Source organism: Phocoena sinus, chromosome 19, assembly GCF_008692025.1.
Source record: "Phocoena sinus isolate mPhoSin1 chromosome 19, mPhoSin1.pri, whole genome shotgun sequence".
Taxonomy (NCBI): domain Eukaryota; kingdom Metazoa; phylum Chordata; class Mammalia; order Artiodactyla; family Phocoenidae; genus Phocoena; species Phocoena sinus.
In genome coordinates this window covers 5,075,897-5,087,119 of record NC_045781.1, presented here as the reverse complement: position 1 = coordinate 5,087,119, position 11,223 = coordinate 5,075,897, and the positions used below count along the sequence as shown (strand labels likewise).

Sequence of the window (11,223 nt, the reverse complement as noted above, 5' to 3'; positions counted from 1 at the left end):
AAAGTGTATGCAAATGGAAATGGCTTGAACAGAAAGGTTTTTTCTAACTCTGGATGTCTGATGCAATTAATGGAGACAGTAACTGTCTCAGCTGAAAACCTCCGTAGTGTGTTGGTTATGGCGAGGTTATCATCACTCTTACATTTACAGAACAGTTGACATGATAATTATGAGTTAAAGGCCACAGGTGGCAGTCTCATATCTTGTTGTTTCCATTTGTTTAAAAAATATGCTGTTACTATCAATCTAAAAATCCAGGCTTTGAATTTATAAAATGCACCAGAATACATGCCTTGCAGATGCTGTTTTGCATATATGTCTTGTATGTCAGTATCATTCACAAATCTTATTTCTTTGCTAGTCTTTTCACTTAACTCTGAAATTAACAAATAGATAAGTATATGAACTGAAAATAATAATAATGAAGTTTTGGCTTATGCTCTTTTATCATGTATAAGTGTTTGATGTTCCAAAGTTTATGGCATTACATGTGCTTATTCAATAATTCCTGTGATAGGTGCCATTATACCTGCTTTTCTGACATAAAAATAAAGGAGTCTGGGACTTCCCTGGTGGCACAGTGGTTAAGAATCTGCCTGCCGGGCTTCCCTGGTGGCGCAGTGGTTGAGAGTCCTCCTGCCGATGCAGGGAACACCGGTTCGTGCCCGGTCTGGGAAGATCCCACATGCCGCGGAGCGGCTGGGCCCGTGAGCCATGGCCGCTGAGCCTGCGCGTCCGGAGCCTGTGCTCCGCAAGGGGAGAGGCCACAACAGTGAGAAGCCCCCGTACCGCAAAAAAAAAAAAAAGAATCTGCCTGCCAATGCAGGGAACATGGGTTCGATTCTCTGGTCTGGGAAGATCCCACATGCCGTGGAGCAACTAAGCCCGTGCGCCACAACTACTGAGCCTGCACTCTAGAGCCCTCGAGCCACAACTACTGAAGCCCGCGCGCCTAGAGCCTGTGCTCCGCAACAGGTGAAGCCACCGCAATGAGAAGCCTGCGCACTGCAACGAAGAGTAGCCCCACTCGACACAACTAGAGAAAGCCTGCGCACAGCAACGAAGACCCAATGCAACCAAAGATAAACAAATAAATAAATAAAAGACTCCACCAACTTTAAAATAAATAAATAAATAAAGGACTCTTCCTGTTGCTGTCCTAATACCGAGCCATTCTCATCTTCATGACATTACCTTGTCCTGGAGCAGGTTCCTGCAGTATTCTGCTGCTCGCAGGGCATTTACATGTATTAAGATACCTAAAGGGCTTCCCTGCTGGCACAGTGGTTGAGAGTCCGCCTGCCGATGCAGGGGACGTGGGTTCGTGCCCCGGTCTGGGAGGATCCCACGTGCCGCGGAGCGGCTGGGCCCGTGGGCCATGGCCGCTGAGCCTGCGCGTCCGGAGCCTGTGCTCCGCAACGGGAGAGGCCACAGCAGTGAGAGGCCCGCGTACCACAAAAAAAAAAAAAAAAATACCTAAAGCTTCATTCACAATACATAGTGCCCTACAAAATAAAACTTTACAAGAATGGAATCTTGTTATAATGAAAATATAAAATACCACCAGTCTAAAATAAGTTGTGAAATTAAAACTAAATATGGACCTGGATTATTATTTGAATAGAACCAACTGGCTTTTTGGCAGAGAATGGTGGTTCAATGAACTATCTTTACCAGCCTAATGGGTCTCTGCCCTACGCAGCGGATTTCAAGAAGCATGTAACCTCTCTGTGTTACCCTTCCCTGTAAAATTGAAGTCATAGAAATCCCGGGCTCGTGGATTCGTGAAGAATGAAGTGATCTTGTGGCGTGCCTTCAACAAGTAATTTTACATATAAGTGCTCTTTATAATGTATACATTCAACCCTTTTAAGGCTGCTAATAACAGAAAAACATGAAGTACATTTTTCTAACTGGGAACTCACGGCAAGTGCAGAATATTGGATTTCAGCTGACATGATTCATGTAGCCCAAGCCTCATATTCCCATGCAGGACATTTAAACTCACAAGACAAGTGTCAGTGACTGTGAACTGAGAGGATGGCTAGCAGCGATTTGACAATGGATGTGATCTTCTTAACACAGACTGTGGTTGGAATCTTGGAGAATTTCTCGCTTCTTTGCTGTTATATCATCCTTCCCTTCACTGGCTACAGGTTAAGGTCCACAGATTTCATCCTTAAGCACCTGATTGTAGCCAACTTCTTGGTCCTCATCTCTAAAGGGGTCCGCCAGACAGTTATTCCCGCTTTGGGTGGAAACATATACCCAGTGATTTTGGATGCAGGCTTCTTTTCTTTCTTCACAGAGTGGGGAGGGAATGTCCACTGGTAGCATCTGCCTCTGGAGTGTCTTTCAGGCCACCACGATCAGTCCCAGGAACTCCAGGCGGGCAGAGCTTAAAGTAAAAGCTCCCAAGTACATTGTTGCCTCTATTTTCCTGTGTTGGATGCTCCAAATGCTGGGAAATGTTGTTTTTCCTATCGATGTAACTGGCAAATGGAGCAACAAAGACATCACAAACGGAAAGGATTTTTGATACTGTTCTGCTGTTTATCGTGACAAAACCAGACAGGCATCGTATGGAGCATTGCTATTATTCCCTGATGTTTTCTGCTTGGAGCTCACGCTCTGGGCCAGTGGCTCCATGGCTTTCATCCTGTACAGGCATGAGCAGCAGGTCCAACACATTGGTAGGACCAACGCCTCCCCCAGGTCCCCCCCGCTCTTCTTGAGCCCAGAGCTGCCAAAACCATTCTTCTCCTGGTGAGCACTGTCGTCTGCTTTTATACCCTTTCCTCCATCGTTCAACATCGTTCAACTGTCTCTTTCTGATCATCCTAGCTGGTTCCCTGTGGACATCACTGTAATCACTGCTGCGCGCTTCCCCACTGTCAGCCCCTTTCTGCTCGTGAGCCGTGACTCCAGTGTACACAGGCTCTACTTTGCCTGGTTCAGGAATACAAAATCCCCCACTGTTAGGAGAAATATGTAAATTGTGTGTATTTCCACAGTGCACAGTTGCCAGTTCCTTCCTTCCTTCCTTCACCCTCAGTGTCCAAAGGAGAGTCTTGAACTGGAACCTGTGGAAGAACTCCTTTCAGGCTGATTCATGTTGTTGGCAGAATACGTTTCCTTTAATGACTCACTTCTGAGTATCTCCATCTAGAAGGGCAGCATTAGCAAATTGAATCCCTCTCCTGTTTTCAATCTCTTACTTCTTTCAGTCGTAACTATTTGGCATCTGTTCTTTAAAGCTCAGGTGATTATACTCAACCCACCTTCATTAACGAGGAAAATCTGTTTTAGTCAGCTAGGGCTGCTGTAACCAAGAATACCCCAGGGGAATGCTCCAAGGTGATGCAGTAGGAAAACCCTGAGCTCTCCTCTTCTCCTGGACACACCAATATTACAACTGTATACAGAGCAAGTATTGATGAGGAAGACCAGAAGCTACCAGAAAAGATCTTCTACAATTAAAGGAATGCAGAAGGATCCCCAGTGAGACAGGTAGGAGGGTTGGAGTCTCGGTACAGTCAAGAGCCATATCCCTGGGTGCGTGACCTAAAAACAGGAGAATTATACAGTTACAAAGATTCTTCCCAAGGGGTGAGCATTCTGAGCCCTACATTGGGCTGGCACATGGGGAAGATGAGCCCGCAGAACATTTAGCTTTGAAAGGCAGCAGGGCTTTCTTTCGGGAGAGCCAGAGGGATGTGGGAAACACAGGGAGGTAGAGACTCCACTCTTTTTTTTTTTTTTTTTTTTTTTTTTGAGGTATGGTTGATCTACAATATTGTGTTTGCTTCAACTATACAGCAAAGTGACTCCGTTTTTTGTTTTTCAGAGTATACGCCATTATGTTATTACAAGATATTGTATATCCCTGTGCTATAAAGTAGATCCTTGTTACTAATCTATTTTATGTACAGAGGCTTGTATCTGTTAATTCCGTACTCCTGATTTGTCCCTCCCTCCCTCCCTCACCCCTTTGGTAACCATACGTTTGTTTTCTAAGTCTGCGAGTCTCTTTCTGTTTTGTATTTAGATTCATTTGTATTATTTTTAGATTCCACATGTGATATCATTTGGTATTTGACTTTCTCTGACTTCACTAAGTATAATATTCTCTCAGTCCCTCCATGTTGCTGCAGATGGCAATATTTCATTCTTTTTAATGGCTGAGTATCATTCCATTGCATGTATATCCATGTTTTCATGTCTTGGCTATTGTACAAAGTGATGCTATGAACATTGGAGTGCATGTATCTTTTTGAATTAGAGTTTTTGTTTTCCCAGATATTCATATACCCAGGAGCCAGATTGCTGGATCATATAGTAGCTCAATGTTTAGTTTTTTAGGGAACATCCATACTGTTTTCCATAGTGGCTGCACCAATTTCCATTCCCACCAACCATACACAGATGTTCCCTTTTCCCCACACCCTCTCCAGCAATCATTATTTGTGAACTTTGTGATGATAGCCATTCTGACCAGTTTTAGGTGATACCCCATTGTGATTTGATTTGCATTCCTCTTATATTTAGTGATGTTGAGCATCGTGTGTTTGTTGGCCATCTGTATGTCTTTTTTGGAGAAATGTCTATTTAGGTCTTGTGCCCATTTTTTGATTGGATTGCTGTTTTTTGTATAGAATTCTATGACCTGTTTATATATTTTGGATATTAACCCCTTGTTGGTTGTAGGGTTTGCAAATATTTTCTCTCATTCCGTAGGTTGTCTTTCATTTTGTTGATGTTTTCCTTTGCTGTGCAAAAGCTTTGAAGTTTAATTAGGTCCCATTTGTTTATTTTTCCTTTTATTTCTTTTGCCTTGGGAGACTGATCTAAAAAAAATAATTGCTGTGATTTATGTTTGAGAATGTTTTCCTGTGTTTCCTTGTAAAAGTTGACCATGTCATGACATACATAGTTCTTTAAACCATTTTGACTGTACTTATTTAATATGATGTGAGGGAGTGTTCTAATTTCATTGATTTTTCACGTAGCTGTCCAGCTTTCCCAGTACCACTTATTGAAGAGACTGTCTTTTCTCCATTGTAATTTCTCGCTCCTTTGTCTTAGGTTAATTGACTGTAGGTGTGTGGATTTATTTCTGGACTCTCTGTTCTGTTCCTCTGATCTAGATGTCTCTTTTTGTGCCAACACCACATGGTTTTCATTTCTTTTGCTTGGTAGTATTGTCTGAAGTCTGGAAGGTTCATGCCTCCAGCTTTGTTCTTTTTCCTCAGGATTGCTTTGACAATTCAGGGTCTTTTGTGGTTCTATATGAATTTAAGGACTATTTGTTCTAGTTTTGTGAAAAATATCATGGGTATTTTGATAGGGATTGCATTAAATCTGTAGACTGCTTTGGGTAGTGTGGCCATTTTAACAAAAGTAATTCTTCCTACCCGTGAGCATGGGATACCATTCCATTTCTTTGAATCATCTTCAGTTTTCTTCATCAGTGCATTTTAGTTTTCCGCATATACGTCTTTCACCTCCTTTGATAAGTTTATTCCTAGGTATTTTTTTGATGTGATTTTAAATGGAATTTTTAACTTTCTCTTTCTGATATTTCATTGTTAGTGTAAGAAATGCAACAACTTCTGTATATTAATCTTGTATCTTCTACCTTGCTGAATTCATTTATTGGTTCTAATAGTTTTTGTGGGGAGTCTTTAGGGTTTTCTATATAGAGTATCATGTCATCTCCATATAATGACAATTTTACCTCTTCCCTTCCAATTTGGATACATTTTCTTTCCTTTTCCTGTCTGATTGCTGTGGCTAGGACTTCCAGTACTACGTTGAATAGAAGTGGTGAGAGTGGGCATCCTTGTCTTGTTCTAGATTTTAGCAGGAAGGCTTTCAGCTTTCCACCATTGACTATTATGTTGGTGATGGTTTTGTCATAAATGGCTTTCATTATGTTGAGATATCTTCCCTGTATACCTGCTTTGGTGAGAGTTTTTATCATGAATGGATGTTGAATTTTGTCAGATGCTTTTGCAGCGTCTGTTGAGATGATCACGTGGTTTTTGTCCTTTCTTTTGTTAATCTGGTGTATCACATTGATTGATTTTGCGTATGTTGAACCATCCTTGAAACACTGGAATGAATACAACTTGATCACGGTGTATGATCCTTTTTACATATTATTAGACCCAGTTTGCTAATATTTTCTTGAGGATTTTTGCGCCTATATTCATCAAAGATATTGGCCTATTTATAATTTTATTTTTTTAATTGTCTTTGTCTGGTTTTGGTATCAGGGTGATGGTGGCCTCATAGAATGAATTTGGGAGTGTTCCCTGGTCTTCAGTTTTTTTGGATTGTTGGAGAATAATAAGTTGTTCTTTGTATCTTTGGTGGAATTCCCTAAGGAAGCCATTTGATCCTTGACTTTTGTTTTGCAGAGAGGTTTTTAAAAAATTTTAATTGCAAGTTCTATTTCTAGTGATTGGTCTGTTCAAATTATCTATTTCTTCTTGACTCAGTTTTCACAGGCTGTATGTTTCTAGAAACTTGTTTATTTTTTCTAGGTTGTCCAATTCGTTGGCATAAAAATGTTCATAATATTCTCTTATGATTTTTTTCTATTTCTGCAGTATTGGCTGTTATTTCTCCTCTTTCATTGCTTCTTTTGTTTTTGTGCATCTTCTCTCTTTCTTTCTTGGTGAGCCTGGCTAGAGGTCCATTGAATTTGTTTATATTTAAAAAAACAGCTCTTGGTTTTATTGATCATTTTCTATACTTTTTTTGATCTTTATTTTCTCTCTGGTCTTTATTATTTCCTTTGTTCTGCTGACTTTGGGTTTTGTTTGTTCTTTCTCTAACTCTTTTATGTGCTAGGTTAGGTTGTTTACTTGAGATTTTTCTTGTTTCTTGAAGAAGGCCTGTTTGTTATGAATTTCCCTCTTGCTGCATTCCTTAAATTTTTAAAGGTTATATTTTCATTTTCATTTGTCTTGAGGTATTTTCTAATTTTATCTTTGATTTAATTGTTCACCTGTTGGTTTTTAGTAACATGTTGTTTAGTTTCCATACATCCATTCTTGTCCCGTTTTTCTTTCTGCAATTGAATCTAGTTTCATACCACTGTGGTCAGAAAAGATGCTTGTAATATTTGCTATTCTCTTAAATTTGTTGAGCCTTGTTTTGTGCCTTTGTATGTTGTTTATCCTAGAGAACGTACCATGCATGCTTGAAAACAAACTGTGTTTTCTTTTTTTTTATGTTTTGTCCTGTAGATATCAATTAAATCCACTGATCTCTTGTGTCATTTAGGATGTCTGTTGTCTTCTTGATTTTCTATCTGGATGATCTGTCCATTAATGACAGTTGGGTATTAAAGTCATCTACTATTATTGTATTATTGTCAATGTTTCCCTTTATGTCTGTTAGTATTTGTTTTATATAATTGGATACTCATATATTGGGTGCATATATGTTAATGAGTGTAATATCCTCTTCCTGTATTGACCCCTTTATCAATATATAATGACCCTCTTTGTCTTTTGGTATAGACTTTGCTTTAAAGTCTACTTTGTCTGATATGAGTATCGATACCTCTGCTTCCTTGTCATTTTCATTTGAATGAAATATATTTTTCCATCCCCTCACTTTCAGTCTGTGTGTGTCTTCTGCCCTGAAGTGAGTCTCTTGTAGGCAGGATATTGTAGGTTTTTTTAACAATCCAATCTGCCACTCTATGCCTTTTGATTAGAGCATTTAGTCCACTAACAGGTAAAGTAATTATTGATAAGTATGTAATTATTGCCATTTTAATCCTTGTTTTCCAGTTGTTTTTGTAGTCCTTCTTTGTTCATTTCTTCTTTTGTTTTTCCTTGTCTGGTTTGATGATTTTCTTCTGTAGTATGCTTGGGTTCCTTTCTTTTTTGGTTTTTGTGAATCTATTGTACGTTTTTGATTTGTGGTTACCACGGAGTTTAAGTATGTTGACCCATAACTATATCTACTTACTATAAACGGATAGACATACAAGTTTAAACACATTTTGAAAGATCTACATTTTTCTACTCCCCTCCCCTACTTTCTATGATTTTGATGTCCTATTTTACATCTTCATGCTTATCCTTTAATGTTAATTGTAGTTATGATCACTTTGACAAAAATTTTGGATTGTTTTTTAATCTATGTACTGGCTCAGTAAGTGATCTTCAATCCTTTTATACATTTGCCTTTCCTTTTGTGATTTTTCCCTTTCCTGTGGATTCTTGCTTCTTTTTTTTTTTTAGAGAAGATCCTTCAATATTGTTTTTAGGTTTGGCTTAGTATTGCTGAATTCTATTAGTTTTTGCTTGTTTGAAAAATTATTTAACTCACCTTCTATTCTTAATGATAATCTTGCTGGGTAAAGAATTCTAGTTTGCAGATTTTTCCCTTTCAGCACTTTGATTATATCATACCACTCCCTTCTGGCCTGCAAAGTTTCTGCAGAGAAATCAGCTGATAGCCCTATGTAAATTCCGTTGTAACTGACTCTTTGTTTTACTCTCTCTGCCTTTAAAATCCTCTCTTTATCTTTAACTTTTACCATTTTAATGATGATATGTCTTGGTGTGGGGCTGTTTGGTTTCATCTTTTTGGGAACCCACTGTGCTTCCTGTACCTGAATATCTGTTTCCTTCTTTAGATTTGTGAAGTTTTCAGTCATAAGTTCTTCAAGTATGTTTTCAATCCCCTTCTTTCTCTATTCCACTCTCGATCTCCTATTATGTATTGTTTGACATGTTTTATATTACCCCATAGATCTCATATGTTGATTTCTTTTTTTCTTTTTCTTTTTTTTTTAGTTTATGTTTGTCTGCTATTCTAGTTGGTTGATTTCCATTATTCTGTCTTCCAGGTCACTTATTCCTTCTTCTGTGTCATTTAAGCTGGTATTCATTGCTTCTAGATTGGGTTTTTTATCTCAGCAGTTGAATTATCTATTTTTGATTGTTTCATCTTTATAATTTCTAGTTCCTTGTTACATGGATCTGAATTTCTGTCAATAATCTTTCTCAATTTTTTTTAGCATTTTTATTAACTCCTTTTTGGACTTAGTGTCTAGTAGCCTGGTGAGCTCTGTTTTATTATTTGTCCTTTCAGAGGATTTCTCTTGGTCTTTTTAATTGGGAGTGATTTTTCTGCCTTTTCATTTTACTTAACTGTTTCTCCTAAATACACAGAGAAAGTTATCTACTGTGGTCTTGAAGGGGTGTTTTTATGTGGGAGCATCCCTGTGTAGACTGCGTGTGTCCAGTGTTTTTGGTGCGAGGGCTGGCTTTGGTATTGATGCCAGCCATGTCTTTCTTCAGGGTGTGCTGGCCCTTATCCCCTTGATAGTGAATGTAGTTAGTTTTGTAGTATTTAGAGCCTGTGTTGGGTGTGAGGTAGGGCTTCTTCTCTACTCCGTGTCTGTCAGTGTGCTGTGAGGGGTGGGGTCTGCTCCCCAGTTGTTGGAGTAGAAGCCCTCAGGTTCATTCTGGCTCTTTTACCCTTGAGTGGGTGCCCTGCCCCAAAGGAGGTGATTGATGAAGCAAGTGAGGCCTGTATGGTCACAGAGGACGTATGACTACCTGTATAGGGGTCTTTGTTTCTGCTCTGAAGCAGCCTAAGTTTGCAACCCTTTCTCTGTTAACGTTGTCCCAGATCTAGTGCAAGGCTGTCCTGTGGAGTAGGCTGGTACTGGGGGTTGTGGCATTGTGGATGCAAGAATTGAGGTAGCTCTGCTGCAGCCTGGGATCTGGGCTGCCTCTGTGGCAGACTTCCCCCAGGACCTGCCTGCCCCTGATCTAGTGCTAAGCTGTGGTGTGGATTGGGCAGAGCTGGGTCGCTCTTGCTGGGAGACAACTGCTGCATACTCCTGAGTAAGTTGACAGTGGCCATTGGTGCCCCACCCAGACCATACCCTGGGCACTCCCAGCTATCTCTGTGTAGCTAAATGAGTCCTATCCCAGGGCCTGAGCACCTGAGATTGAGCGCTTAGTCATTACTTGCTCTTGTGGCATGGCCCCATGTGCACACTGTCCCCCAGAGCTACACCCTTCACCCGTACACATGCTGACAATGGCTTCTGTGGATCCACCCAGATCACACCCCAGGCATCCTGGTCTGTCTCTGTGCATCTAGACTGAGTCTCTGCCCAGATCTCATGCCAGGCTGTGGTGTGAAGTGAGCAGGGCCAGGGATTGCACTCCTTCAGACTGGGGAGTGTAGCAAGGTAGCAGCCACCAATGCAGGACTCTCTCTGCCCTGACTGTCGTCAAGCCAGCACATGTGTGCTCCTTGCAAGTAGAGTCTAGGCTTCTCCATCCCTTCTAACTGTCTCAGTGGATTTTCCAGTGGGCAAGAGGGCCTGTCTTCTCTACACAGGACCCCAAGACTGGGATGCCCAAATGGTGGTCTGACCTGCTCACTCCCCAGGGCAAGGGATCTGCTCGTACAGACTTTCTTCCCCTTACAGATCCCTCCCCAGTGTGCAGGTCCCAGCTCGATGCCTTTTTTTCAAATCCTGCCAGGTTATGTGGAGATCTTTCTTGCAGCTTTGGTTGTGTAGGACTTTTTCTGCCAATCTCAAGTTAGTTTTCCATGAGAATTGCTCCACATGTAAATGTATTTTTGATGTGTTTGTTGAGGGAGGTGAGTTCTATGTCCTCCTACTGCCCCATCTTAATCCTCCCCGAGACTCCACCCTTAAAGGGCATACACAAAATATCACATGCTCAGGGACTCAGGAAAGCAGTAGTAATTTGAAAGGAACCTGAGTCAGACTGACCTGCTGATTTTGGAGAATCTCCTGGAGAAGTAGGAGGCAAATGGAACTCACTCTTGGGACACAGACATGGGCAGCACCTATTTTTGTGAGCTATTTCTACCACATGGACACTGGTGCTAGCCTGCACCATTTGGAATCCTACCTCTAGATTATTAGCCTCAGGACCCAGCCCCGCCCCCCACCAACCAGCCTGTCGGCACCAGTATTGAGATGCTTTAGACCAAGCAATTAGCTGAGTAGGGTCACAGACCCATCCACCAGCAGGCAGGCTTCCTTAAGGCTCCCTGAGCACACAGCTGCCCTAGACATGGTCTTGTCCACCAGAGGACCGAGGACCAGCCTCACATACCAGTGGGCAGACCCTAGACTCAGGCTCTTCAGGACTGTGAAGTCAGAGACCCTGGGACCCGTCTCAGACCACCGGTGGACATGTA

The 11,223-nt window shown here is 41.1% G+C and overlaps 1 pseudogene; it reads left to right on the top strand.

Moving 5' to 3' along the window:
- The first annotated feature begins 2,040 nt into the window (after positions 1-2,040).
- Positions 2,041-2,995, top strand: LOC116743832 (annotated as a pseudogene).
- The last annotated feature ends 8,228 nt before the right edge of the window (positions 2,996-11,223 follow it).